General features: G+C 37.0%; 1 long non-coding RNA gene across 1 annotated transcript in view; it reads right to left on the bottom strand.

The window, feature by feature from the left end:
* Nucleotides 1-11,216: 11,216 nt before the first annotated feature.
* Nucleotides 11,217-19,583, bottom strand: part of LOC309567852 — a 463,599-nt gene continuing 455,232 nt past the window's right edge. Inside the window, exon 3 of the long non-coding RNA XR_014225966.1 lies at nt 11,217-11,477. This is a non-coding gene — a long non-coding RNA (uncharacterized lncRNA). The remainder of the gene's footprint in view (nt 11,478-19,583) is intronic.

Below are 19,583 nucleotides of genomic sequence, written 5' to 3' on the forward strand. Positions count from 1 at the left end.
GAGAGCATGTGGTCTGATATGGTGGGTGGCCGGCATGTATAACCACTTCAAGAGCGGGCCTATTCCTGACACTTGTTGTTTACAAGTTAAAATCAGTATTTTTTGCTAGAAAATTACTTATAACCCCCAAATATTATATATATATATATATATATATATACCGTATATACTCAAGTAAAAGCTGACTTTTTCAGCACTTTTTTTATGCTGAAAAAGCCCCCCTCGGCTTATACTCAAGTGAGGGTCCCACTTACCTGTTCTCTGGTGCTGTGCTGTGCGCCGCCGCCACTTGGGACACGTTCGGCTATTCCCGGGCAGACAGCGCATGCCTGGTGACATGTTTGCGCCGGGCGGCGCTATTTTTAAATGTAAGGCGCCTCACTGAAAGGTTCATGAGACTCCTCTGCAGCGAGGAGATGCAGGGCTGTGGGCATGGTACAGGAGATTCTCCTGTACCATGCCCGCAGCCCTGCATCTCCTGTACCATCTCCTGTACCATGCCTGTACCATCTCCTGTACCATGCCTCTACCATTTCCTGTACCATGCCTGAACAATCTCCTGTACCATGCCTGTATCATCTCCTGTACCATGCCTGTACCATCTTCTGTACCATGCCTGTACCATCTTCTGTACCATCTCCTGTACCATCTCCTGTACATGCCTGTACCATCTCCTGTACCATGCCTGTACCATCTTCTGTACCATCTCCTGTACCATGCCTGTACCATCTCCTGTACATGCCTGTACCATCTCCTGTACCATGCCTGTACCATCTCCTGTACCATGCCTGTACCATCTCCTGTACCATCTCCTCTACCTTCTCCTGTACCATCTCTTGTACCATGCCTGTACTATCTCCTGTACCATGCCTGTACCATCTCCTGTACCATGGCTCTACCATTTCCTGTACCATGCCTGAACAATCTCCTGTACCATGCCTGCACCATCTTCTGTACCATCTCCTGTACTATGCCTGTACCATCTCCTGTACCATGCCTGTACCATCTCCTGTACTATGCCTGTACCATCTCCTGTACCATGCCTGTACCATCTCCTGTACATGCCTGTACCATCTCCTGTACATGCCTGTACCATCTCCTGTACTATGCCTGTACCATTTCCTGTACCATCTCCTGTACCATGCCTGTACTATCGCCTGTACCATCTCCTGTACCATGCCTGTACCATCTCCTGTACCATGCCTGTACCATCTCCTGTACCATGCCTGTACCATCTTCTGTACCATGCCCATATCCCTGCATCTCCTGTACCATATCCGCAGCCCCTGCACCATGCCCACAACCCCTGTTTTGGGTCTTGTGTCGGTCCAGTTGGGTCCAGTAGCTGCTATATTACCCCCCCCCCCCAGGCTTATACTCGAGTCAAATGGTTTTCCCAGTTTTTTGTGGCAAAATTAGGTGCCTCGGCTTATATTCGGGTTGGCTTATACTCAAGTATATACGGTATATAAATATATATATATATATATATATATATACGGTATATAAATATATATATATATATATATATATACAGTATATATATATATATATATATATATATATATATATATATATATATATATATATATATATATATATATATATATATATTTTTTTTTTTTTTTTTTTTGTTTTTGTTTTTTTTTTAAATGGTGAGACATTTTAAAACTGAATAACCACCGAGCACCCAGTGCCACAAAATTCCAATGAATATCTAAATAAATATACAATTAATATAAAAAATTATAATCTCAACGTCAGTTGCTACTGTCAAATATCAAAAAAACAAAAACAAAACGATATAGCCGTAAAGATATTTAGTGAATTACACCAGTCAAAGTCTGTGCATCTCAATAGATGTCCAAACAAACATAAACAGTTCATATAAAGTCTGAGCAGCTAGAAAACTTACATCATTCCCAATAAACAAGTGCTTGTAATCTGATCCAGGATACAAGATCATAGTGCAATGGCCTGAATGGTAGGAAACCCAACACGTTTCGTCTTCAAAGACATCATCTGGGGTCTGGTAAGCAGTCATTTTTACAAGTGGTGGAAGGTTTTCACATTGAGGATTGGAGCACAGAAGGTGGCACAACCCTGTTCTGCGATTATTCACTGCACTGGGATATACGTTTTCTATTCTGCTGACTTTATTCCCTTGGACTGCACTGTCATTTTAGTATTGATGTTATTATATATATTTCTTCACATTTTTTGTTCAGTTTATTATGGAATATGTATTTTGCCATTTGGTTTAGCGCTGCACTTTCTTTGATTATCTCTTTTTTTTTTTTTTTTTGCAATGACATGTCCATTGTAGTGCGAGCAGCTAGAGATAGATTGGAATTAGCGCAGTTTCTGCATACTTGACACTATTGATTCATATGCCAATCTTGTGAGATTGTTTCTGAAGGGGAAAGGAACTCACGTGGTGTGGTGAAAGGGTATCAAGCTTGGAGTAAACTGATTTCCCCAGACAACTTAACGGAGTCACCAACCTATTAAAGCGGAGTTCCACTCATTTTTATGCTTATTAACCACTTCCCGCAAACCAATGTAGCCCTACGTTGTCTCAGAGAAGTGGTTGTAGCGGGGTGATGGCTGCAGCTAGAGGCATCATCTCAGTACCATTTTTTAGAGCTGGCGGTCGGCTTTCAGGTGATAATGGCCGATGCGGCTCGGGAGCCGCTCGACTGTTACCCCAGCGAGCAGGAGGGGACGCCCCCCTCCCACCGCCTTCCACGGCTGTGCCCAGATCTCCCGTCCCTCCGGGAGACCCGAGTAACCAGCCGGCACCTCCGCCGGCTGGTTGGAGTCCCGAATGAAGCCGGATTCGGCCTTGATCGGGTCTCTGATGTAGTCACCCACTGGGAAACACTTTTTGAAGGATAAATAGTGCATTTTATATACAACTATATAGATCAGACCAAAATGAGGAAGAAAGAGGGACAGAGGGAGTTTGTTCCCGAATGAGGGACAGTGCCTCGAAATCAGGGACAGTTGGGAGCTGTGCCTATAGGTAATGCCTCGTACACACGCAACGATTGTTGGCCGTGAATTTTCGGCCAACGTCCGATCGGCCGATTGTCGGCTTGTTAGTATGATGCTTCAGACAACCAACTCCGACTTTTCGGCCGAACAAAATCTGGTGTGCATGCTATAAAATTTTTGTTGGCCGTCAACAGAATGGCCGATTTTCTGTCAGTCAGTACAGATTTCGGCAGAAAAAAATCTGATGAGCAAGACTGGGCATGCTCAGAGAAGAAAAAACACAAAGAAAGTAAACCATCACATGATATCACTTCTGAAGTTGGTTTTTGTTGGGCGAGAAAATTAGTGTGCAGTCTAGAGCACATTTCAACCAACACAACAACACTGGACAAAAGACGGCCGATAATCGTTGCGTGTGTACGAGGCTTAAGTCTTATCATAGGTTACCTATAGGTACAAGTTGCAGAAGAATGTTTACGTCCTCTCTTTAACATTGGTCAGGTTGGATGATTACCATATTTTCCGGCGTATAAGACGACTGGGCGTATAAGACGACCCCCCCATTACATGATCTACCGGTAATACTTATAATTAGGTTACCTTGGAGATATTATACTCGGCGTATAAGACGACCTCCCATTTTTGGGGGATTTTTTTGAGGTTCAAAAGTAGTCTTATACGCCAGAAAATGCAGTATTACTGTTTATACATGTTTTGAGCACTTAGCTGGTATCTCAGCACACACATATTTGGAATATCATGTTGCAATGCATTTGTAAAGAGGCAAAATGTTGCTGTCAGAAGTGGGATTCGAACCCACGCCTCCAGAGGAGACTGCGACCTGAACGCAGCGCCTTAGACCGCTCGGCCATCCTGACATGGAGGTAAATGCATTTACTGACAATTGTCATTCCTTATCAGAGCAAAAGTTTTACAGTGTGTGTAGCTTTAAGACATACATATGCAAACAGTATAGAAAATTAAAGGGATAAAACTGATGGAAAAAGTATTTTTCCTTAAAATAAAATAGAAAAGAGCCGAAATAGCTCAGTTGGGAGAGCGTTAGACTGAAGATCTTAAGGTCCCTGGTTCGATCCTGGGTTTCAGCAGAACATTTTGATGGAGAGAAGTACTGTAAGTCAAAATGACATTAGATCATTTACATTTAAAAAGCACAGGAAATTTTTTTTGCATTTTTTTTGCGCGAAAAACAAAAAAAGGCTGACAATTTTGAGAAAAAAATGTTTTTTTACTCTCTGCTTTCAAAACATATCCAATAAAAAAAATGTAAAAAATTCTAATTTCTTCATCAATTTATGCCAATATGTATTCTGCTACTTTAATTGACAATTTTGCAGTCACACAACGCTGTACCCAAATAAAATTGATACATTTTTTTCCCCCACAAATAGTTTCTTTTGGTGGTATTTTATTTTAATATATATATTTTTTTTGTTATGTTTTTTTTATTTTTTTTGCGAGATATAAACAAAAAAAGGCCGACAATTTTCAGAAAAATAAATATTTTTTACTCTCTGCTATAAAAAATATCCAATAAAAAAAATGTAAAAAATTCTAATTTCTTCATCAATTTATGCCAATATGTATTCCGCTACATGTTTCTGGTAAAAAAAAAAAAAAAAAAATCTCATTAATTTCCCCTTTTGGGTGGAGCTTCGCTTTAAGGTGACTCTGTGCTCACTACAAAACAGTGTTAATTTTGGCAGCAAATTTCACTTTAGTTTTAGTCTTAGTCTTAGGACTAAAATGGCATTTTAGTTTTAGTCCCATTTTAGTCTTCTGCAAGTGTTTTCGTTTTAGTCGTATTTAGTCGACTAAAACTCCAGTACATTTTAGTCGACTAAAACTCATTTTAGTCATCTATAATCAAATGGGTGTAGTTCAATTGTAATTTGTAATGCATTATTTAAGCATTTCTCTACAATTTCCAAACTCATTATATACTACTGCTGGTCCTGGAGTGAAAGATCAAATATGTTATTATTTATGGTATTAAGCTTTCAGCATGCGCCAGTGTTAATTTTGGCAGCAAATTTCGATTTAGTTTTAGTTATAGTCTTTTGACTAAAATGCCATTTTAGTTTTAGTCGTATTTTAGTCTTAAGACTAAAATGCCATTTTAGTTTTAGTCGTATTTTAGTCTTAAGACTAAAATGCCATTTTAGTTTTAGTCGTATTTTAGTCATCTGAATTGTTTTAGTTTTAGTCGTATTTTAGTCTACTAAAATTGTGTTAATTTAGTCGTCGAAAACGTTTTAGTCAGTTTTAGTCGATGAAATTAACACTGCTACAAAAGTAGTGATAGAAGTGGAAAGCAGACACCTGATTGTTTAAGAAAATATTTACACATTTTTTTTTTTTTAAGTTTTAAAAAAAATGCTAAATAAATAATAAATTAATTGAAAAGTGCCAAATGTGGCAGTGGAGGAGGGGAAAGTGCAAACAAGTGGAACTTTTTTGCTAACCGACATTAATTAACAATTGCGCGATGCTGTACACAAAAAAAAATTATGTATTTTTCCCCCACAAATAGAGTTTCTTTTGGTTGTAATTTTTTTTTTTTTTTGCGCTATAAACAAAAAATAGGCCGACACATTTGAGAAAAATAACTTATTTTTTGCTCTCTGCTTTAAAACATATCCAATAAAAAAAGAAATTTAAAAAAATCAAATTTTTTCATCAATTTATATCAATTTATGCCAATATGTATTCTGCTACATGTTTTTGTTAAAAAAAATAATCCCATTAATTTCCCCTTTTGGGCGGAGCTTCGCTTTAAGGTGACCCTGTGCTCATTACAAAAGTAGTGACAGAAGTGGAAAGCAGACATCTGATTGTTTAAGAAAATATTTACATTTTTTTTTTTTCATTTTTAACCACTTGCCGACTGCCGCACGACTATCTACGTCGGCGGTCAGCCCCTCACAGGCAAAGTGACATAGGGCTACGTCACTAGCTTGTGAGGGTCTAGGGTGCGAGCGCGCGCCACCGGAGGCGCGCTCCCGCTCCCGCGTGGTCACAGACCCCCCCGCGCGTGTGACCGGCGGACCCGATGTCCGCCGGCCACTCTGCGATCGGCGGGGGAGAGGGAGAAAGTCAGGCAGCTTGTGTAAACAAGCTGCCTGTCATTCTCCCCTCTGTATGAGAGATGATCATATGGATCTACTATGTAGATCCGTTGATCACTCTGCATACAGCTGAAGCCACAGCCAATCACAGTAAGAATCACGCCCCTAGGGACACACACAGCCCCTCCCTCTCAAATAAAGTTAACCCCTTCACTACCAGTGTATTTTTACAGTAACAGTGCATATATATAGCACTGATTACTGTAGAAATGTCACTGGTAACCCCAAAAGTGTCAAAAATGTCAGTCAAGGGTCCGATCTGTCCGCCGCAATGTCGCAGTACCGCAAAAAAAATCGCAGATCGCCGCCATTACGCGTTAAAAAAAAACAACAAAAATGACATAAATCTTTCCCGTAGTTAGTAAACGCAATAACTTTTGCGCAAACCAATCAAAATACGCTTTTTGCGATTTTTTTTACCAAACATAGGTAGCATAAAACAAATTGGCTGAAAATGTTAAAAAATTTTGATTTTTACATTTTTTTGGGGGAATTTCATATAAAAAAAAGTGAAAAATATTGTTATTTTTGCAAAATTTACGCTCTTTTTTTGTTTATAGCGCGTGATCAAAAAATCGCACAGGTGATCAAATACCACCAAAAGAAAGCTCTGTTTGTGGGAAAAAAAGGACGCCAAATTTGTTTAGGTACAGCGTCGCACGACCGCGCAATTGTCCGTTAAAGTCACGCAGTGCCGAATCGCAAAATACCCCCTGGTCGTTTAGCAGCCAAATCCTCCGGGGCTTAAGTGGTTAAAAAATGCTAAATAAATTAATTAATTAAAAAGTGCCAAATGTGGCAGTGGAGGAGGGGAAAGTACAAACAAGTGGAACTTTTTTGCTAAATTACTTTAATTGACAATTTTGCAGTCATACAAAACTGTACCCAAATAAAATTGATGCATTATTTTCCCCCACAAATAGTTTCTTTTGGTGTTTTGTTTTGTTTTTTTGAGTTTTTTTATTTATTTTTTTGTGCTACAAACAAAAAAAAGGGGCGACAAATTTGATTAAACAATAAACTATATATTTTTTTACTCTCTGCTTTAAAACATATTCAATAGAAAAAAAAATGTAAAAAATGAAATTTCTTTATCAATTTATGCCAATATGAATATTGCTACATGTTTTTGGTAAAAAAAAATAATCCTATTAATTTCCCTTTTTGGGTGGAGCTCCGCTTTAAGGTGACTCTGTGCTCACTACAAAAGTAGTGACAGAAGGGGAAAGCAGACACCTGATTGTTTGAGAAAATATTTACATTTTTGTTTTTTTTTTTAGTTTTAAAAAAATGCTAAATAAATAATAAATTAATTGAAAAGTGCCAAATGTAGCAGTGGAGGAGGGGAAAGTGCAAACAAGTGGAACTTTTTTGCTAAATGACTTTAATTAACAATTGCGCAATGCTGTACCCAAAAAAAAATGTATGTATTTTTCCTCCACAAATAGAGTCTCTTTTGTTTGTAATTTTTTCTTTTTTGCGCTATAAACAAAAAAAAGGCCGACAAATTTGAGAAAAAAAAATATTTTTTACTCTCTGCTATAAAACATATTTAAATAAAAAAAATTAAAAAAAATAATATTTCTTCATCAATTTATGACAACATGTATTCTGCTGCATGTTTTTGGTAAGAATAAAAAAAAAAATTCCATGTATTTCCCCTTTTTTGGGGGAGCTCTGCTTTAGGCTCGGTTTCCACTAGTGCGACTTGCGGTGCGACTTGACACATGTCAAGTCGCACAGCAAGTCAAACCCCATTGTTTTCAATGGGGCACGTTTCCCCTGCCGCGGCTTCAGTTTCCGCGACCTCAAAAGTAAATCGTGTACTACTTTTGAGCGCGACTTCCCTCTATATATGAGGGACAAGTCTAACTGAAGCCGCGGTTTACTTTTGCTACGAAGTCGTGCTAGAAGTAGCACGACTTCGTAGCCGCACTAGTGGAAACCTAGCCTTAAGGTGACTCTGTGCTCATTACAAAAGTAGTGACAGTAGTGGAAAGCAGACACCTGATTGTTTAAGAAAATATTTTCATTTTTTTTTTTTTTTAAGTTTTAAAAAATTGCAAAACAAATAAATGAAAAAGGGGCAAATGTGGAAGTGGAGGAGGGGAAACAAGTGGAACTTTTTTGTTAAACGACTTTAATTGACAATTGCGCTGTCACGCAATGCTGTACCCAAATAAAATTTATGTATTTTTCCCCCACAAATAGAATTTCTTCTGGTGGTATTTTTTTTTTTTTTTTTTTTGCGCTATAAACAAAAAAAAGGCTGACAATTTTGAGGAAAAAAAAATATTTTTTACTCTCTGCTATAAAACATATTTAAATAAAAAAATTAAAAAATAATATTTCTTCATCAATTTATGACAATATGTATTCTGCTACATGTTTTTGGTAAAAAAAAAAAAAATAATCCTATTAATTTCCCTTTTTGGGTGGAGCTCCGCTTTAAGGTGACTCTGTGCTCACTACAAAAGTAGTGACAGAAGTGGAAAGCAGACACCTGATTGTTTGAGAAAATATTTACATTTTTGTTTTTTTTTTTAGTTTTAAAAAAATGCTAAATAAATAAATTAATTGAAAAGTGCCAAATGTAGCAGTGGAGGAGGGGAAAGTGCAAACAAGTGGAACTTTTTTGCTAAACGACTTTAATTAACAATTGTGCAATGCTGTACCCAAAAAAAATGTAGAGTTCCTTTTGTTTGTAATTTTTTCTTTTTTGCGCTATAAACAAAAAAAAGGCCGACAAATTTGAGAAAAAAAAATATTTTTTACTCTCTGCTATAAAACATATTTAAATAAAAAAAATTTAAAAAAAATAATATTTCTTCATCAATTTATGACAACATGTATTCTGCTGCATGTTTTTGGTAAGAATAAAAAAAAAATTCCATGTATTTCCCCTTTTTGGGGGAGCTTCGCTTTAAGGTGACCCTGTGCTCATTACAAAAGTAGTGACAGAAGTGGAAAGCAGACACCTGTTTGTTTAAGAAAATATTTAGATTTTTTTAATTTAAAAAAAAAAATGCAAAATAAATAAATAAATTAAATGGAATTCCATCAATTCCAATATTTCTATCATTACATTGATATCCCCATTGCACTGCATAGGTGTCATGGCTTGGATACTTGTTTGTTCCTTTGACCATAGAAGGCTATGACCATATATGGTCATTGGTCACATGACCAGGTTCCTCTATAAAAAGGGAGGCGGGAGGAAGAAACGGTCAGTTGTTGTTGAAAATATATCATCATTGGGGGGGGGGGGGTAATGCCATCTTTAGGCCTAAAAAATGTTTTCAAACATTTAAACAACAAAACAAATTTTTCAAAAAATTGTCCTGGCAGTGAAATGGTTAAATCTCCTTATTGCTGGTCATGTGACTGCAATTTAAAATTTTCCATGGACTCAGCCCAGCCCAACTGTCAGCTTTGTTTTTTGTTTCAACTGTCAAATAAAAAAAAAAATGCTGGTTTGGAACCTTGGTCACATGACCAGGCTCCTCTATAAAAGAGAGGCGGGAAAAAGAAACGGTCAGTTATTGCTGAGAGTGTGAAGAGGTAAGTCATGTTCTGCTCTGCTCTGCACACATTGTAGAATATCTGTGTGTGTTTGTGGGCGTTTCTATGGAGAAAGGGGGCGGGGAAAGTAAATTTGTGATTTGAATTATTTTAAGAGCCCAACTGACCGTTCAGTTTAAATCCCCTGAAATCCGCTACATGAAAACCAAGGCTGGGAATAATCCTATAGTATGTTCTCCTTAGAAAACAGCCATAGTCTATGTAGAAAAGCCTGTGTAAAATATTATTTATTACAATATGGCAATTTATATTTAATTACATTACACTAATTACATCACTACATTACAATAATTAATGACATTAGATTAGGTGCATTAATTAATAACATCATTGCATCATCACAATCATTCATTACATTACATTAATGACATATTTTCACAAATGACATCATTACATGACATCAATTGCTGCATTATATTACATTAATTAATTGTTTGGAGAAAGGGGGCGGGGCAGGAAGTATGTGATTAGAACTATTTTTAGATCCCAACCGACCTTTCAGTTTAAATCACCTGCAAGCCGGTACATGATATCCAAAGCTGGGCATCGTCCTATAGTAGCCATAGTCTATGTAGGAAAGCCTGCGCTAAGGAAGTGAAGGGCCATTCCGCCGTGGGGGAAGGGCAGTGATATTTTGGCAGTGCTGCTAACCATTTCTCAAATGTTCTAAACTGCAAATAGCGTAAAATAGCGTTATATTCTGATCTCTGCAGTAATATCACTGCTTCTATCTAATATATCATTGGGAATTACATTAATCAGTTGAGTGCCAGCCTGTATATACTCCTATTGAATATATAATATGTATATATATATATATATACATATATATTTTTTTTTTTCATAATTATAATATATATATATATATATAACAGTTTTTAGACAGATAGAGCTTTTCCATATATTTAAAGTAGCACTATAGGCAAAGGAGGGTTGTAACACCTGTCAGACTTTTTTTTTTTGCCATCTGTGTCCCATTGGGAAGATTTACCTTCATTTACAGCCCCAAAGCCAAAACAGGGAAGAAGAGGAAATCCCGGCAAATACAGGGAATTCCTTTGGGGCCCTCCAGGTCACCAGAACTAGAGTCCCTATTGGAAGATTTCTCCTCTATTACTGTTCTGGGGACACTTTTCATGATAATGGTAAACAGGACAAATAGAGAGGGGAAATCTCCCTAATGGGGGCACAGACAGCAATAAAAACCTGATAAGTGTTCTAATCCATCTCCATTCTGTCCAGAAAAAAAAAACAGTTTGGCCTTTAGTTATACCTTAATTACCACTAGGGTTTATATATATACAGTGCATTGCGAAAGTATTCGGCCCCCTTGAACTTTTCAATCTTTTGCCACATTTCAGGCTTCAAACATAAAGATATAAAACTGTATAAAAGAGAAGGGCAGAGGTGGAACCAAGGGGGATTTAAATGTGCCACAAATGCCAAAAGAGAATAAATAACTTAATAAATAAATGTGGCAACCAGGGGTGGACTGACAACTCATGGGGCCCCCGGGCAATCAGAGATCATGGGGCCCCCTGTGTCCACACTCAAGCCACACAAAGCCCCACCAACAAATTGCAGCTCAGCCACATAGAGTGGGCATTTAAATATCTACCACAGCATAGCCTGCATGGAAGTTTCTGGCTTCTTTCTGTAGTGTGTAGCCTCTCATGGGGCCCCCTACTGACCCTGGGCCCTCGGGCAGTGCCCTAATCCCCGAATGGTCAGTCCGCCCCTGGTGGCAACCTTTTGCCACATTTCAGGCTTCAAACATAAAGATATAAAACTGTAATTTTTTTGTGAAGAATCAACAACAAGTGGGACACTAATCCATCTCCATTCTGTCCAGAAAAAAATGTTTGGCCTTTAGTTATACTTTAATTTCCACTGGGGTTTTATTTTATTTACATATCTATCTATCTATCTATCTATCTATCTATCTATCTATCTATCTATCTATCTATCTATCTATCTATCTATCTATCTATCTATCTATCTATCTATCTATCTATCTATCTATCTATCTATCTATCTATCTATCTATCTATCTATCTATCTATCTATCTACATACTTGCCAACTGTCCTGTTTTTGCCGGGACAGTCCCAGCAAATCGGAGCCTGTCCCGGGTAATTTACATTGTCCCGGCAATGTACTTATTTACACTTTGCACGTTATTTATATTTACATTTTTTGTATGGTCACACCTGAGCACATTTGTCACTTTAGAATTGCAGGGAATTGTGATGAGAATTTTGAACTTTAGGCAGAAGTAGTGCAGCTGAATGGGAAAATTATTCCAACTCTGCTACTTTGGCCTTAAATTTAAAATTCCCTTTTCAATTCCCTGTAATTCTTTCTTTATTGAGTAGACCCTATAATCTGATGATAGGTAGGCGGAAATTAATAAGGTGGAGTGGGCGGAGCTTCAGGGAAGTGGGCGTGGTAAGTAATTGATAGCTATGCTGCAAAGTGTCACTGGAATTTGTTTTTCAAATGTTGGCAACTACGTATCTATCTATCTATCTATCTATCTATCTATCTATCTATCTATCTATCTATCTATCTATCTATCTATCTATCCATCTAAATATATATATATATATATATATATATATATATATATATACATATATATATATATATAGTATCTCACAAAAGTGAGTACACCCCTCACATTTTTGTAAATATCTTTTTAGATCTTTTTTATTCTCTTGGGTCTTAGCTTTCAGAAAATATATCATGTTTTGGGGGGTTATAGAAACATAGAAACATAGAATGTGTCGGCAGATAAGAACCATTTGGCCCATCTAGTCTGCCCAATATATCTGAATCCTATGAATAGTCCCTGGCCCTATCTTATATGAAGGATAGCCTTATGCCTATCCCATGCATGCTTAAACTCCTTCACTGTATTTGCAGCTACCACTTCTGCAGGAAGGTTATTCCATGCATCCACTACTCTCTCAGTAAAGTAATACTTCCTCATATTACTTTTAAACCTTTGCCCCTCTAGTTTAAAACTGTGTCCTCTTGTGGTAGTTTTTCTTCTTTTAAATATGCTCTCCTCCTTTACCGAGTTGATTCCCTTTATGTATTTAAAAGTTTCTATCATATCCCCTCTGTCTCTTCTTTCTTCCAAGCTATACATGTTAAGGTCCTTTATCCTTTCCTGGTAAGTTTTTTTCCTGCAATCCATGTACTAGTTTAGTAGCTCTTCTCTGAACTCTCTCTAGAGTATCTATATCCTTCTGGAGATATGGCCTCCAGTACTGCGCACAATACTCCAAGTGAGGTCTCACCAGTGTTCTGTACAGCGGCATAAGCACTTCTCTCTTTCTACTGCTTATACCTCTCCCTATACATCCAAGCATTCTGCTGGCATTTCGTGCTGCTCTATTACATTGACTTCCCACCTTTAAGTCTTCTGAAATAATTACTGCTAAATCCCTTTCCTCAGATACTGAGGTCAGGACTGTGTCAAATATTCTATATTCTGCCCTTGGGTTTTTACGCCCCAGGTGCATTATCTTGCACTTATCCACATTAAATTTCAGTTGCCAGAGTTCTGACCATTCTTCTAGTTTTCCTAAATCCTTTTCCATTTGGCATTTCCCTCCAGGAACATCAACCCTGTTACATATCTTTGTGTCATCAGCAAAAAGAAAAACCTTACCATCGAGGCCTTTTGCAATATCACTTATGAAGATATTAAACAAACTTGGTCCCAGTACAGATCCCTGAGGTACCCCACTGGTAACATGACCTTGTTCTGAATGTTCTCCATTGACTACAACCCTCTGTTGTCTGTCACTCAGCCACTGCCTAATCCACTCAACAATATGGGAGTCCATGCTCAATGACTGTAGTTTATTGATAAGTCTTCTATGTGGGACAGTGTCAAAAGCCTTACTAAAATCTAGATATGCAATGTCTACTGCACCTCCACCGTCTATTATTTTAGTCACCCAGTCAAAAAAATCTATAAGATTTGTTTGACATGATCTCCCTGAAGTAAACCCATGTTGTTTTTCATCTTGCAATCCATGGGATTTAAGATGTTCCACAATTCTATCCTTTAATAGGGTTTCCATTAATTTGCCTACTATTGATGTCAGACTCACTGGTCTATAGTTGCTCGATTCCTCCCTACTACCTTTCTTGTGAATGGGCACGACATTTGCCAATTTCCAATCTTCCGGGACGACTCCTGTTACTAATGATTGGTTAAATAAATCTGTTAATGGTTTTGCCAGCTCACCACTAAGCTCTTTTAATAATTTTGGGTGTATCTCATCAGGACCCTGTGACTTATTTGTCTTCACTTTAGACAGCAATCTTAGAACGTCTTCCTCTGTAAAGACACATGCATCAAACGATTCATTAGTCATCCTTTCAAGTGGAGGTCCTTCTCCTTCTTTTTCTTCTGTAAAAACTGAACAGAAGTATTGATTAAGGCAGTCGGCTAGCCCTTCATTCTCTTCTACATACCTTCCGTCCTTTGTTTTTAATTTAGTTATTCCTTGTTTTAATTTCCTTTTTTCATTTATATATCTGAAGAATGTCTTATCCCCCTTTTTCATAGACTGAGCTAGTTTTTCTTCTGCCTGCGCTTTAGAAGTTCTTATAACTTGCTTGGCCTCTTTCTGCCTAATCTTGTAGATTTCCTTATCTTCATTGCTCTGGGTTTTTTTATAATTACAAAATGCTAGCTTTTTATTTTTAATGATTTGGGCCACTTCTGCTGAGTACCACAGTGGTCTCTTCCTTTTTTTGCTTTTACTGACAAGTCTAATGCAATTTTCTGTTGCCTTCAATAATGCACCTTTTAAGTTGTCCCATTTCTCCTGGACTCCATGTAATCCGTTCCAGTCTGATAAGGACTCATTTATGACTAATTTCATTTTTGAAAAGTCTGTTTTTCTAAAATCTAAAACTTTTGTTTTTGTGTGGTGTGATTCTTTCACAGTTCTTATATTAAACCACACTGACTGGTGATCACTAGATCCCAAGGTTTCGCCTACAATGACATCATATACCAAATCCCCATTTGTGAATACCAAATTCAAAATGGCCTCCCTCCGGGTTGGCTCCTCAACCACTTGTTGCAGAGACAACCCCAGTAGGGAATTTAGAATATCTGTACTCCTGGTAGAACTTGCTATTTTGGTTTTCCAGTTTATATCAGGAAGATTGAAATCTCCCATAATGATAACTTCTCCTTTCATTGTCATTTTAGCTATTTCTTCAACTAGTAGATCATCTAGTTCTTTAACTTGACCAGGTGGTCTATATATCACACCTACACGAGTTACTGCATGATTAGCAAACTGCAACGTAACCCAAACTGACTCTATGTTGTCCTCACCAACTTGTATTAGGTTAGATTTAATGCTATCTTTCACATACAGGGCCACTCCTCCTCCTTTCTTGCCTTCTCTGTCTCTTCTGTATAAAGAGTACCCTGGTATGGTTATGTCCCAGTCATTTCTTTCATTAAACCATGTCTCCGTAACAGTCATCTTCAGGCCTAAAATTATTTTTGAAACATGTGAACCACAAAACAGGATTTTCAAAAATTGCTCTGGCAGTGAAATGGTAAATTTTCCTTATTTTTGGTCATGTGACTGCAATTTTAAATTTTCCCTGGACTCAGCTCAGCCCAACTGTCAGCTTTGTCTTTTGTTTCAACTGTCAGAATTTGAAAAGAAATGCTGGTTTGTATATCATTATTTAACCACTTAACGACCAGCCACATAGACCTCCGTCGCCTGACTTTAAGTGGTTGTACCGGGGTGATGCCTCTAGCTAGAGGTATCATCCCGGTACCATTTTTTAGAGCCGGCTGTCAGCTTTACGGCGGTAATGACTGATGTGGCTCGGGAGCCGCTCGATCGTTACCCCAGCGAGAGGGAGGGGACACCCTCCCTCCCGCCGCCTTCCACAGCTCTGCCTGGGTCTCCTGTCCCACCAGGAGACCCGAGCAACCAGCCGGCACGTCCGCCGGCTGGATGGAGTCCCGATCAAAGCCAGATGCAGCTTCAATCGAGTCTTCGATGACGTAACCCAGAGGCGGCGTCCATGGCGTCACATCTGGGTTACTCGGCTGCTAAAGGCGCCCGATTTAAAATGTGAATGTATTCAAAAATGCCGCTTTCAGTGTTTTGAATACATGGAAGTGTAGTGGAGGGGTTTGGGGTCTTTTAGACCCTCGATCCCTCCATAAAGAGTACCTGTCACTGCCTATTGATGTCACAAGGGATGTTTACATTGCTTGTGACAGCAATAAAAGTGATCAGATTTGTTTTTTTCTTTTTTTTAAAACCTGTGCTAAAATAAAAAAATAGATAGGAGAAAAAAAAAAAATTTTCGCTGCCCCCATCGCCGTGAGCTCGCGCACGAAAGAAAATGTAAATGGAAGTCCCGCTGCAAATGAAATCGCTGTTCAAACCAAGAAAAAATTTTAAAAAAACGAGCTACACTCTAACTCTAAACTGGTAACCGTTAAAAAATTTTATTGTGTCGCCTATGGAGATTTTTATTGTTCGTAGTTTGTCGCCATTCCCACGGATGTGCGCAATTTTAAACCATAACATGTTGGGTATATATTTACTCTGCATGACATCATCTTTCACAATATACAAAAAAAAAATGGGCCACCTTTACTGGTTAGGTTTTTTAAATGCAGTAAAATGTAATTTTTCAAAAAAAAATGTAGTTTGAAAGACCGCTGCGCAAATACCGCGTGACAAAAAATATTGCAATGACCGCCATTTTATTCTCCAGAGTCTTTGCTAAAATATTTATATATATATATAATGTTTGGGGGTTCTAAGTAGTTTTCTATCAAAAAATACTGATTTTAACTTAAACTTAACTTTAAAAATGGGCCTGGGGCTAAAGTGGTTTATATTGTTAATGAAGTTTATTTATTTTTAAATATAGTAGATACATAGAAATATATTGGGACAGATAGATAGATATTAATGTATATAATATACAATTCTATTATGTATATACAGGGAAATGCTTTTACCTGGCTGCACTGTTTTTAAATCCTAACTGAAATTTAAGTTTAAATCAGCTGAATATTTTTATATTGATGTCTGACATTGATTTCCCCTTTGGCACCATGAAAATCCGGCTTCTATACTAAACAGAAATTCTATATATTTAAGACATGGTGCCCTTTGACCTCCCCTCTTCCCAGCATGGGTTTTTGGTTTAAATGAATTACATCAATTACAATATTTCTATCATTACATTGATATCCCCATTGCACTGCATAGGTGTCATGGCTTGGATACTTGTTATCTCCTTATTGCTGGTCATGTGACTGCAATTTAAATTTTCCATGGACTCAGCCCAGCCCAACTGTCAGCTTTGTTTTTTGTTTCAACTGTCAAAATTGAAAAAAAAAAAATGCTGGTTTGGAACCTTGGTCACATGACCAGGCTCCTCTATAAAAGAGAGGCGGGAAAAAGAAACGGTCAGTTATTGCTGAGAGTGTGAAGAGGTAAGTCATGTTCTGCTCTGCTCTGCACACATTGTAGAATATCTGTGTGTGTTTGTGGGCGTTTCCATGGAGAAAGGGGGCGGGGAAAGTAAATTTGTGATTTGAATTATTTTTAGAGCCCAACTGACCGTTCAGTTTAAATCCCCTGAAATCCGCTACATGAAAACCAAGGCTGGGAATAATCCTATAGTATGTTCTCCTTAGAAAACAGCCATAGTCTATGTAGAAAAGTCTGTGTAAAATATTATTTATTACATTATGGCAATTTATATTTAATTACATGACACTAATTACATCACTACATTACAATAATTAATTACATTAGATTAGGTACAATAATTAATGACATCATTGCATCATCACAATCATTCATTACATTACATTAATGACATATTTTCACAAATGACATCATTACATGACATCAATTGCTGCATTATATTACAATAATTAATTGTTTGGAGAAAGGGGGCGGGGCAGGAAGTATGTGATTAGAACTATTTTTAGATCCCAACTGACCTTTCAGTTTAAATCACCTGCAAGCCGGTACATGATATCCAAAGCTGGGCATCGTCCTATAGTAGCCATAGTCTATGTAGGAAAGCCTGCGCTAAGGAAGTGAAGGGTCATTCCGCTGTGGGGGAAGGGCAGTAATATTTTGGCAGGGCTGCTAACCATTTCTCAAATGTTCTAAGCTGCAAATAGCGTAAAATAGCGTTATATTCTGATCTCTGCAGTAATATCACTGCTTCTATCTAATATATCATTGGGAATTACATTAACCAGTTCAGTGCCAGCCTGTATATACTCCTATTGAATTATATAATATGCATATATATATATTTTCCTAATTATAATATATATATATATATATATATATATATATATATATATATATATATATATATAAAACAGTTTTAGAGATAGATAGAGCTTTTCCATATATTTAAAGTAGTACTATAGGTAAAGCTTTTTCTTTTCATGTTTTTTCAATTTTTGAAAGACTAAATGAGGGTTGTTATACCTAATTTCATAATTAAAAAAAAAAAAAAAAAAAAAAAAATAATAATACACATATATATATATATATATATATATATATATATATATATATATATACATATAAATAAATATATATTATATAACAGTTTTTAGACAGATAGAGCTTTTCCATATGTCAATATTTAAAGTAGAACTATAGGCAAAGCTTTTTATTTTAATGTTTTTTAATTTTTGAAAGACTAAAGGAGGGTTGTTACACCTTTCAGACTTTTTTTTTGCCATCTGTGTCCCATTGGGAAGATTTACCTTCATTTACAGCCCCAAAGCCAAAACAGGGAACAAGAGGAAATCCCGGCATCTATCTATCTATCTATCTATCTATCTATCTATCTATCTATCTATCTATCTATAGGATCTCACAAAAGTGAGTACACCCCTCACATTTTTGTAAATATTTTTTTATACCTTTTCTATTCTCTGCGGTCTTAGCTTTCAGAAAATATATCTTTTTTTTTTTTTGGGGGGGGGGGGGGGTTATGTCATCTTCAGGCCTAAAATTATTTTTTAAACATGTAAACCACAAAACAAAATGTGCAAAAATTGTTCTGGCAGTGAAATGGTTAAATATCCTTATTTCTGGTCATGTGACTGCAATTATAAATTTTCCCTGCACTCAGCTCAGCCCAACTGTCAGCTTTGTCTTTTGTTTCAACTGTCAGAATTTGAAAATAACTGCTGGTTTGTAAATCATTATTTATTATTGTTAATGACATTTATTTATTATTAAATATAGTAGATACATAGAAATATATTGGGACAGATAGATAGATATTAATGTATATAATATACAATTATATTATGTATATACAGGGAAATGCTTTTACCTGGCTGCGCTGTTTTGAAATCCTAACTGAAATTTAAGTTTAAATCAGCTGAATATTTTTATATTGATGTCTGACATTGATTTCCCCTTTGGCACCATGAAAATCCGGCTTCTATACTAAACAGAAATTCTATATATTTAAGACATGGTGCCCTTTGACCTCCCCTCTTCCCAGCATGGGTTTTTGGTTTAAATGAATTCCATCAATTACAATATTTCTATCATTACATTGATATCCCCATTGCACTGCATAGGTGTCATGGCTTGGATACTTGTTTGTTACTTTGCCCATAGAAGGCTATGCCCATATATGGTCATTGGTCACATGACCAGGTTCCTCTATAAAAGGGAGGCGGGAGGAAGAAACGGTCAGTTGTTGTTGAGAGTGTTGTTGTTGTTGAAAATATATCATCATTGGGGGGGGGGGGGGGGTTATGCCATCTTTAGGCCTAAAA

Source organism: Pelophylax lessonae (genome assembly GCF_965119305.1).
Source record: "Pelophylax lessonae genome assembly, chromosome: 12".
NCBI classification, from domain to species: Eukaryota; Metazoa; Chordata; class Amphibia; order Anura; family Ranidae; genus Pelophylax; species Pelophylax lessonae.